This window comes from Phoca vitulina, unplaced genomic scaffold, assembly GCF_004348235.1.
Source record: "Phoca vitulina isolate PV1807 unplaced genomic scaffold, GSC_HSeal_1.0 scaffold14, whole genome shotgun sequence".
NCBI classification, from domain to species: domain Eukaryota; kingdom Metazoa; phylum Chordata; class Mammalia; order Carnivora; family Phocidae; genus Phoca; species Phoca vitulina.
In genome coordinates this window covers 1,764,831-1,774,956 of record NW_022589717.1, presented here as the reverse complement: position 1 = coordinate 1,774,956, position 10,126 = coordinate 1,764,831, and the positions used below count along the sequence as shown (strand labels likewise).

Sequence of the window (10,126 nt, the reverse complement as noted above, 5' to 3'; positions counted from 1 at the left end):
GCTTGCTTTGTGCCCTCTGGCCCTCATAGCGCCCAAACCTGGATGTACTGCTTCTATCTTATGAGAGATTATTGCTGGTTATTCAATCTTTTAAGTTTGTGAGTTCTCATGAGAGGCAATTCTAGATGCATGGTGGCTTGGTTTCCCCATGGTTAGGAATTCCATCTTGACAGGGCCCAAGTAGCATGTCAGGTACATAATTTTCTGCTATCAATGGCATAGCCTTGCTCCAGAACCTCAGAGATCTTGTTCCGATTTCCTTGCTAGGGCTTGCTACAAATTCCACACAGCATCTTTCCTACTACTGATATACTCACACCATAGGTTCTGTGGATCATGTGGTCCCAGTGGCAGACCGGCTTGCATAGAAGCTTGGACCTATTGCAGAGCCCTTTTTTGCTCTGGGCTCCATTCAAACCTGGCAGCCATTCATCACCCAGCATATGAGCCAGAGAGACTGAAGCTTACCAGCTAATATACTTCCTTTTTCTTGGTAGGGAGTATAAGAGGCAGTAATTTGTCTTTTCCTTTTGAAGGGCTGTCCCAACACAACCCTGCCTACTGAAACTTTAAATATTTTACAGATGTAGCATGTCCCTGAAACTCTACAGGTATTATCTTCCACCCTCTGCAACACATGTGTCTTGCTAATGCCTCCAACACACCAACTAGTTCTTGTTTATGTGGCTTTATCAACATAAGTTCATCAATGTAATGAATTAGTGTGATATTCTGTGGAATGTCTAGATGGTCTGGATGGCTTCAGGCTATATTATGACAGAGGATAAGAAAGCTAACAGAGGTCTGGGGCAAAACTGTTCCATGCCATCCTTTTTCCTGACTGGGATAGAAAGGAATATATTCACTAAATCAGTGGCTGCATACCACATACATGAGGCCATATTAATCTTCTCTAGCAAAGATACCACATCTGGCATGCTGGCTGTGATCAGGGGTACTAGTTGGTTGAGCTTGTTTATGGTTATTCTCCAGGATTCATCCAGTTTCTTCAGGGGCTAGACTAGTGAATTAAATGGATAGAGCCCACCACTGCTGCATCTTTTAGAGTCTTAAGATCAGCGCTAATTTCTGCTGCCCTGGGGAGGCATTACTGTATTGTATATCCATTATCTTGGTGGGGGTGCTGGGGAGGTAGTTTAGAGGCTTCCATTTGGTCTTGTCTACTGTTACTTTACTGACCAAGAAACCAATGTGAAGGTTATAGTAGCTGCCAAGTATACCAATCTCAATTCAGGGACAGGGGAAATAAACAGTGGGTATGAACATGGACTCGGAGAACCCAATGTAAGCCTGGTCTTGACTCACCTAGACACTGGATCCATCAGTCCTTGAACGTCTGGATATTTCCTTTACCTTGGTACATAATTACTCATATAAATGACCGTAAGTCTTATCGCTTCTCGGCCTTTTGGCTAAGATCAAGTGTAGTATCTGTTCTTATCAGTTTAATAAATGACCATAAGTCTCTTTGGGGGAAGGACTAGGAAAATCACCACCCATGTTTACTTGTCATGGTGTTGCAGAGTTCTTCCTTCCAGAGATCTTGCCACTTCTTAAGTCAAAGAATTTTTCATCTGAAAGTTGGCTCAGGTGCAGAACTGGGTAAGGTATCACACCGCTCACCCCTCGGTTATCTATCCTTCATTGCTTCTGCCAATATAAGCTAAATAGTTCCCATGTTGGCTGCCGATCCACTTTACCCCAGGGGAAGTTGTATATCACTAATAATCTCTGTAACTTTGTGTGGTTCTGACTCCCTTGGCTTCCCCTCTGATCTGGGGGGTCATTACAATAATTGCTATCTCCTGGCTTCTGGCACTTACGTGTCACACCAAGCCTTCTATTATTTTGGGATTCTACCATCCCCACTTCTATCAGTAAGCCAAGTTCTGTAACAGACCCTCCTCCCGTCAGGGCTGACCCCATTAGCAATTTGTATTGATGCTGGTGTCCCTCTCACCAATTTGTTCTCATAACCTTAGGAAATGGTATGTCTTCTGGGCCTCCCCACGGAACAGAATCATTTGTGGAGTCTTCTCATCATAGTAGTATATCCATTCAAGCACACTCCCTTTCCTGAGCTTTTTAATCCCTTGCTCTACTGTCTACCACAGCAACACTGGCATTCCAGTTTTGCTCAGTGTGGGCCATGATGTGGGCATCATGTGGGCAGGTCGTTTCCATGTCTCAAGGAGTCATTCTAGGAAGAAGGTCACACCGTCTTCTGGAGTACATGCAAGGCCAATAAATACTGTATCTTGGTGGAGTGTTCTCAAGTCAATAAACTCTTCCCTTGATCAGCACCTTCAGAATCCCATCAATGCATATTCCCTCAGCTCCCAATACCTGTTAGCACAGTCTTGCAGTTGCTCTAGGATATGGTTTCTTTCCTCCCTTATCAGGCCCAGCTCATTCCCAGCTGTGTTTTTTTGTTTTTGTTTTCTAGAACTTTGGCTGTTATTTTGTGATTTAACCCAAATCATAGACCTAAAGGGTAGAACGGAGAAGGAGGGGGGAAATCTTGAGGCAGGCATTTGTTGCCTTGTAGGAAAGAGGCCTCTATGATTATCTTCCAGACTTGTTGCAGTACTCAACTTTAATAGGGAGGAGTGGGACACTGCTACAGGCTCAGAAGGTTTAGGGGAATCTGGGGAGTCAAAATCTTCAGAAGCATCAGCCCAGCATCTCCATTCCTGAGTCAGTTGCCCAGTTTTCCCCCCACCAGAGTGCTGACCTTAGCATAACTGACCTGACATTGATGAACCTTAACTTGCTCCTCAACTGCCTCTGCTCTCCTAGTAAAAAAGATGAGCTTATTTGTATATAAACAAAGAGAGAGGTCTTTTGACTTCCAGAAGCCTTTTTTTTTTAAAGATTTATTTATTACAACCCAGCAATTGCACTACTGGGTATTTACCCCAAAGATACAAATATAGTGATCTGAAGGGGCACCTGCACCCCAATGTTTATAGCAGCAGTGTCCACAATAGCCAAACTATGGAAAGAGCCTAGATGTCCATTGACAGATGAATGGATAAAGAAGATGTGGTATATATACACAGTGGAATATTACTCAGCCATAGAAAAGATGAAATTGTGCCATTTACAATGATGTGGATAGAACTAGAGGGTATTATGTTAAGCAAAATAAGTCAATCAGAGAAAGACAAGTATCATATGATCTCACTGATATGAGGAATTTGAGAAACAAAGCAGAGGATCATAGAAGAAGGGAGGGAAAAATGAAACAAGACAAAACCAGAGAGACAGAAAAACCATAAAAGACTCTTAATCTCAGGAAAAAAACTGAGGGTTGCTGGAGAGCAGGGGGGTGGGAGGGATAGGGTGGCTGGGTGATGGACACTGAGGAGGGTATGGGCTATGGTGAGCACTGTGAATTGTGTAAGACTGATGAATCACAGACCTGTACCCCTGAAACAAATAATATATGTTAATAAATATATATATATATATATATATATATATATATAAAATAATTTAAAAAAACTGAAATCCTAGATACAGAGAACAGATTGGTGGGTGCGAGAGGTGGGGGGTGGGGGGTGGGCAAAATGAGTGAAGGTGGTCAAAAGGTAGAAACTTCCAGTTATAAAACAAGTAAGTCCTGGGGATGTAATGCACAGCATGGTGACTATAGTTAACAGTACTCTATTGTATATTTGAAAGTTGTAAGAGAATAGATTTTAAAAAAATGTATTTATTTATCCCAGCAAGAGAATAAGAGAGAGGGAGAGAGGGGGAGCAGAGGGAGAGAATCTCTCTCAGGCTCCACACTCAGCAGGGGGCCCACAGGGAGGCTTGATCCCACAACCCATGAGATCATGACCTGAGCCGAAACCGAGAGTCCAACACCTAACCCACTGAGCCACGGAGGCTCCCCAAGAAGCCTTTTAATTGTCTACTAACTGGCCGTCAGCTGTTCACCGTCCTTCCAAGGCATCAATGGGGTTTGGCAATACTGCCATTTCCTGTCTACTTCTCAGACAGGAGACACAGAGCACCAGTGAGTGCATTTCCCTCCCCTGGTATGCCCTTCCAACTCATCACCAGGGAACAATTGGACCCCCACCTTGTGCCAGGGGCTGCTGTGCTCCACCTGCCACCAGTGGAGGGGTCCGTATTACCAGCCAGGCGAGGGTAATCCAGCTCTTGGCTGCAACTGTGGCAGGCGGGGCTCTTCAGAAACACGCCGAGCTGGAGTTTGGGGTGCGAGGTGTTTATTAGAGATCAATATCTGTGAAGAGAAGAGAAACAGGATTTAGGAAAAGGGAGAAGACAAACTGTGATGCAGGCCAAACAAAACCCCAGCTAACCAGGCGGCAGCTCTGGACTATTATCCAGCATTGGGCCTTTATGCCCCTGCTTCACTCAGTCGCAGGATGTGGTTGCCCCAGGAAGGGTGTGACTCTGCATGAGGCCGTTCATCTGCAGCTGATGCAAGCCCTGGAGGAGCTGACAGCTGCAGGATGGCCACTGTCTGCACTTCACATAGCTGGGCAGCCCAGGCTTCCTTAACAGAGGATCTGGGTCACAGATTTCAGTATCTACCCCGTCGTTTAATTTTATGTTTGGAATTATTTAAAATATTTACATAGTATAAATGTCAAAGTCATGTGAAAAGCTATACTCAAGGAAGTCTCATTCCTATCTCTACCTCTTCCACTCCATAAGAAAACATTTTTTCTAGTTCCTGCTATTTTTTTGCCTGCATTTTTTTTTGCAAAAACAAGCAAATATGTGCGTGCATGCACGTGCACACACACACACTCTTATTTCCCCTTCCTTCTTACTCAGAAATTAGCAATCTATTTATATTATTTTCCTTGCTTTTCATTTAACAAAATATCCCATAAATCATTCCATATCAGTACAAAGAAATCTTCCTTTTTTTTTTTTAACTGCTGCTCAGAACTCTACTGTGTGCACGTACTAGAGTTTACTAACCGATCTCCTATGGATAAGCATCTAGGTTGCTTCCAATATGTTGTTATTACAAATAATGCTACAAAGGAGAATTTTTTGTGTTTTCCATATTTATGAAGGTACCTCTTTTGGGTAAATTCCTTGAACTGGGGCTGCTTGATCAAGCACCAGAGATAATTGAGAGTGCTTGTTTTCACACAGCCTTACCACAAAGTGCGTTGTCAATTCTTGGAATATTTGCCCATCTGATAGTTAAAAATTTCTTGATCCATAAAAGTTTGATATCTTTCCTCACTTAACCTGTTGCTTGTCATCTCTTCTGTGGATTCTTATCTTGTGGAATCTACAAGATCTAAGGTAACCTGGCCAGTGCCTACCTTTCTGTCCTCATTGCCTATCACTCTTCCACCAACCCATACCCCCACTCCACTTCCGCTGCGCTCCATGACACTGTCCTTCTTTCCATTCCTCGAACCCTATCAGTCAGCGTTCTGCAGAGGAACAGAACCAATATGATATATTTCTTGGCAGCAACTACTGTAGGCTGGGTTCTTCAGAAGCAGATGTTGAAATAGAGTGTGTTTGTGTGTGTGTGTGTGTGTATCTCAGTCCACATATTTTAAGGAATTGGCTCATGCAGGTGTGGAGCTGACAGGTCTGAAATCCATAGGGCAGGCTGAAAACCTAAGCAGGAATTCCTACTGCAGACTTGAGGCAGAATTTTTCCCTCTTCTCTGGGAAACCTGTTTTGGCTTTTAAGATCTTCCAACTGATTGGATGAGGCCCACCCACATTATCCAGGGTATCTCCTTCACTTAAAGTCAGCTAATTGCAGATGTTAATTACATCTACCAAATACCTGCATAGGAACAGCTAGGCTAGTGTTTGATAAATAACTGGGCATTACTGCCTAGCCAACTGCCACATAACCGAACTATCATAGCCTCTCAATTTCCTCTTGCGTTCCCTGTTTCTTCAGCTGACAATCTCCACTATCTATTCCTATAATGCACGGCTTCTTCTTATCATTCAGGTCCATATTTGAAAATCATTTGTCAAATGGTGCCATCTCTGGCCTCTGCAGACTCCCTGTGGTGGTATGTAGGCACTCAACTCCTCAGGTCTTTTCTGCGACTTACTGCAACTGCCTCCTTGACCTTCCTTTCACCTTTTTTTTAAAAAATTTATTTTATTTTATTATGTTATGTTAGTCACCATACAGTACATCATTAGTTTTTGATGTATTTATCCATGATTCATTGTTTTTGTATAACACCCAGTGCTCCATGCAGTACATGCCCTCCTTAATACCCATCACTGGGCTAACCCATCCCCCTACCCCCCGCCCCTCTAAAACTCTGTTTGTTTCTCAGAGTCCGTAGTCTCTCATGGTTCGTCTCCCCCTATGATTTCCCCCTTTCATTTTTCCCTTCCTTCTCCTATTATCCTCCATGCTATTCCTTATGTTCCACAAATAAGTGAAACCATATGATAATTGACTTTCTCTGCTTGACTTATTTCACTTAGCATAATCTCTTCCAGTCCCATCCATGTTGATGTAAAAGTTGGGTATTCATCCTTTCTGATGGCTGAGTAATATTCCATTGTATATATGGACCACATCTTCTTTATCCATTCATCTGTTGAAGGGCATCTCAGCTCTTTCCACAGTTTGGCTATTGCAGACATTGCTGCTATGAACATTAGGGTGCATATGGCCCTTCTTTTCACTACATTTGTGTCTTTGGGGCAAATACCCAGTAGTGCAATTGCTGGGTCATAGGGTAGCTCTATTTTTAATTTTTTTTTTGAAGATTTTTTTATTGTTATGTTAATCCCCATACATTACATCATTAGTTTTAGATGTAGTATTCCATGATTCATTGTTTGTGCATAACACCCAGTGCTCCATGCAGAATGTGCCCTCCTCAATACCCATCACCAAGCTAACCCATCCTCCCACCCCCCTTCCCTCTAGAACCCTCAGTTTGTTTTCCAGAGTCCATCATCTCTCATAGTTCGTCTACTCCTCCAATTTCCGCCCCCTTCATTCTTCCCCTCCTGCTATCTTCTTCTTCTTCTTTTTTTTTTTTTCCCTTAACATATATTGCATTATTTGTTTCAGAGGTACAGATCTGAGATTCAACAGTCTTGCACAATTCACAGCGCTTACCAGAGCACATACCCTCCCCAGTGTCTATCACCCAGTCACCCCATCCTTCCCACCCCACCCCCCATTCCAGCAACCCTCAGTTTGTTTCCTGAGATTAAGAATTCCTCGTATCAGTGAGGTCATATGATACATGTCTTTCTCTGTTTGACTTATTTCGCTCAGCATAATACCCTCCAGTTCCATCCACGTCGTTGCAAATGGCAAGATCTCATTCCTTTTGATGGCTGCATAATATTCCATTGTATATATATACCACATCTTCTTTATCCATTCATCTGTCGATGGACATCTTGGCTCTTTCCAAAGTTTGGTTATTGTGGACATTGCTGCTATAAACATCGGGGTGCACGTACCCGTTCGGATCCCTACTTTTGTATCTTTTATTTTTAATTTTTTGAGGAACCTCCACACTGTTGTCCAAAGTGGCTGTACCAACTTGCATTCCCACCAACAGTGTAAGAGGGTTCCCCTTTCTCCACAACCTCTCCAACATTTGTTGTTTCTTGCCTTGTCAATTTTTGCCGTTCTAACTGGTGTAAGGTGGTATCTCAATGGGTTTTGATTTGAATTTCCCTGATGGCTAATGATGATGAACATTTTTTCATGTGTCCGTTAGCCATTTGTATGTCTTCTTTTGAGAAGTGTCTGTTTATGTCTTCTGCCCACTTTTTGACTTGATTATTTGCTTTTTGGGTGTTGAGTTTGAGAAGTTCTTTATAGATCTTGGAAATCAGCGCTTTGTCTGTAGAGTCATTTGCAAGTATCTTCTCCCATTCTGTGGGCACAAAAACAGACATACAGACCAATGGAACAGAATAGAGAGCCCAGATATGGACCCTCAACTCTATGGTCAAATAATCTTCGACAAAGCAGGAAAAAATATGCAATGGAAAAAAGGCAGTCTCTTCAATAAATGGTGCTGGGAAAATTGGACAGCTATATACAGGAGAATGAAACTCAACCATTCTCTAACACTATACACAAAGATAAACTCCAAATGGATGAAAGACCTCAATGTGAGACAGGACTCCATCAAAATCCTAGCGGAGAACATAGGTAGTAACCTCTTCGACATCGGCCACAGCAACTTCTTTCAAGATACATCTCCAAAGGCTAGTGAAGCAAAAGCAAAAATGAACTTTTGGGACTTCATCAAGATAAAAACTTCCTTTCACCTTTTAAGAAGAAATCCATCTTGGGCGCCTGGGTGGCTCAGTTGGTTGGGTGACTGCCTTCGGCTCAGGTCATGATCCTGGAGTCCCGGGATCGAGTCCCGCATCGGGCTCCCTGCTGAGCAGGGAGTCTGCTTCTCCCTCTGACCCTCCCCCCTCTCATGTGCTCTCTCTCTCTCAAATAGATAGAATCTTTAAAAAAAAAAAAAAAAAAAAAAAGAAGAAATCCATCTTTAGACTTCACACTACTTCTGGGAGGCAGAGACATCATCATATCAGGATTTTCTTTCCTAGAAGCCATTTGCTCCATGAGGCTCTTTCCTTTTCCACGTTTGCTTGCTGCTGGGTGAATTTTGAGCTGGTGTTCAATGAGAGCGGGGTCTTGTTTGATTGCCACAGCCCCACAACCTAGAATGGTTATCTGTCACATCACTGGAAATTAGTATTTGCTGCCTGACTTAGACCAATTTTTATTCATTTCATTAGATGTTAGAGGAAAGAGATTCTGCGATCCTGCTTTGTCCTACCACTTTATCCCTAGATGACTTTTGTACCAGAAAATGTTATTCTTAAGTCCTAGTAATAATAACTAGAATCATTTTTGCATACTAAGGACGAAAAATATTTTTAAATTCATTTCACACCAGAAATTAACCCTATTATAGTACATAAGATAGTAATTTGCACACAATTCTCACAACGTGCTGTAGATGTGATGGAGGCATAGGCTTTGGAATCAGACTGACTAATCCCAACTTTGCTGTCTTTCAGCTTTCTGATTTTGGGTATGTTACTAATTTCCCTAAGGCTCAGTGTCATGATCTGTACCATGGTGAATGAGAATATCTAACTCAAGGGGTTACTGGAATGATGAAATAGTTACATAAAGTGCTTTGCATAGAGCAGGGGATCCTTACCTTTTTGTGTGTGTGCCATGGGCCCCTCTGACAGCCTGACCTTATAAACTGCTTCTCAGAAAAAACAAACAAACAAACAAACAAACAAAAACTGCTTCTCAGAATATGCTTTGAAAAACATAAAATAAAACACATAGAATTACAAAGGAAATAAGATATATTAAGCATATATTATCAACATGTATTTTAAGAGACAAATTTAGAACATATACTGCTTCTTTATTAACACATCAAATAGCAAGATCTAGTGGCAAGGTCAAATAACTACTATAATTTTATTATAGTAAAATATACATTGTAGTGTAATTTTGATTTTTTCTATTGTAATTTTGAAGTAGTGATGAGTAAACATTATTTTGAGCTATCTACAGCAACTGTAATATAATAAAGTATCTGTGATTTCTTTTTTTTTTTAAGATTTTATTTATTTATTTGAGAGAGAGCAAGAGTGAGAGAGAGAGAGCACAAGCTGGGAGAGGGGTAGAGAGAGAGGGAGAGGCAGACTCCCCACTGAGCAGGGAGTCCAATGCAGGACTCTATCCCAGGACCCCGGAATCATGACCTGAGCCAAAGGCAGATGCTTAACCGGCTGAGCCACCCAGCCGCTCATATGAGTGATTTCTACTGGAGACAAATTCATATGTACAACTGATGCTTTTCTGGCTTGTTGCCTATATTAATAACTAAAGAAATCAATAAATTTCAGTTAGAGATACTAAAATAAAGTGTATTTTTCCCACCCATGTTTATGAATCTCAGATTAAGAATCCTAGTTTGTAGAAGTGATCATTATTATGAGCTTATGCTTCAGATTTTGGGGTCCCTCACCATCACTATTTTAAAATAATCTATGAAGTACCTAATTATATCTAGTGTTTTGCATGACTGTTTTATGTGAC

The 10,126-nt window shown here is 41.8% G+C and overlaps 1 pseudogene; it reads left to right on the top strand.

Moving 5' to 3' along the window:
* The first annotated feature begins 1,413 nt into the window (after window positions 1-1,413).
* On the top strand, window positions 1,414-1,522 carry LOC116637635 (annotated as a pseudogene).
* Window positions 1,523-10,126: the final 8,604 nt, after the last annotated feature.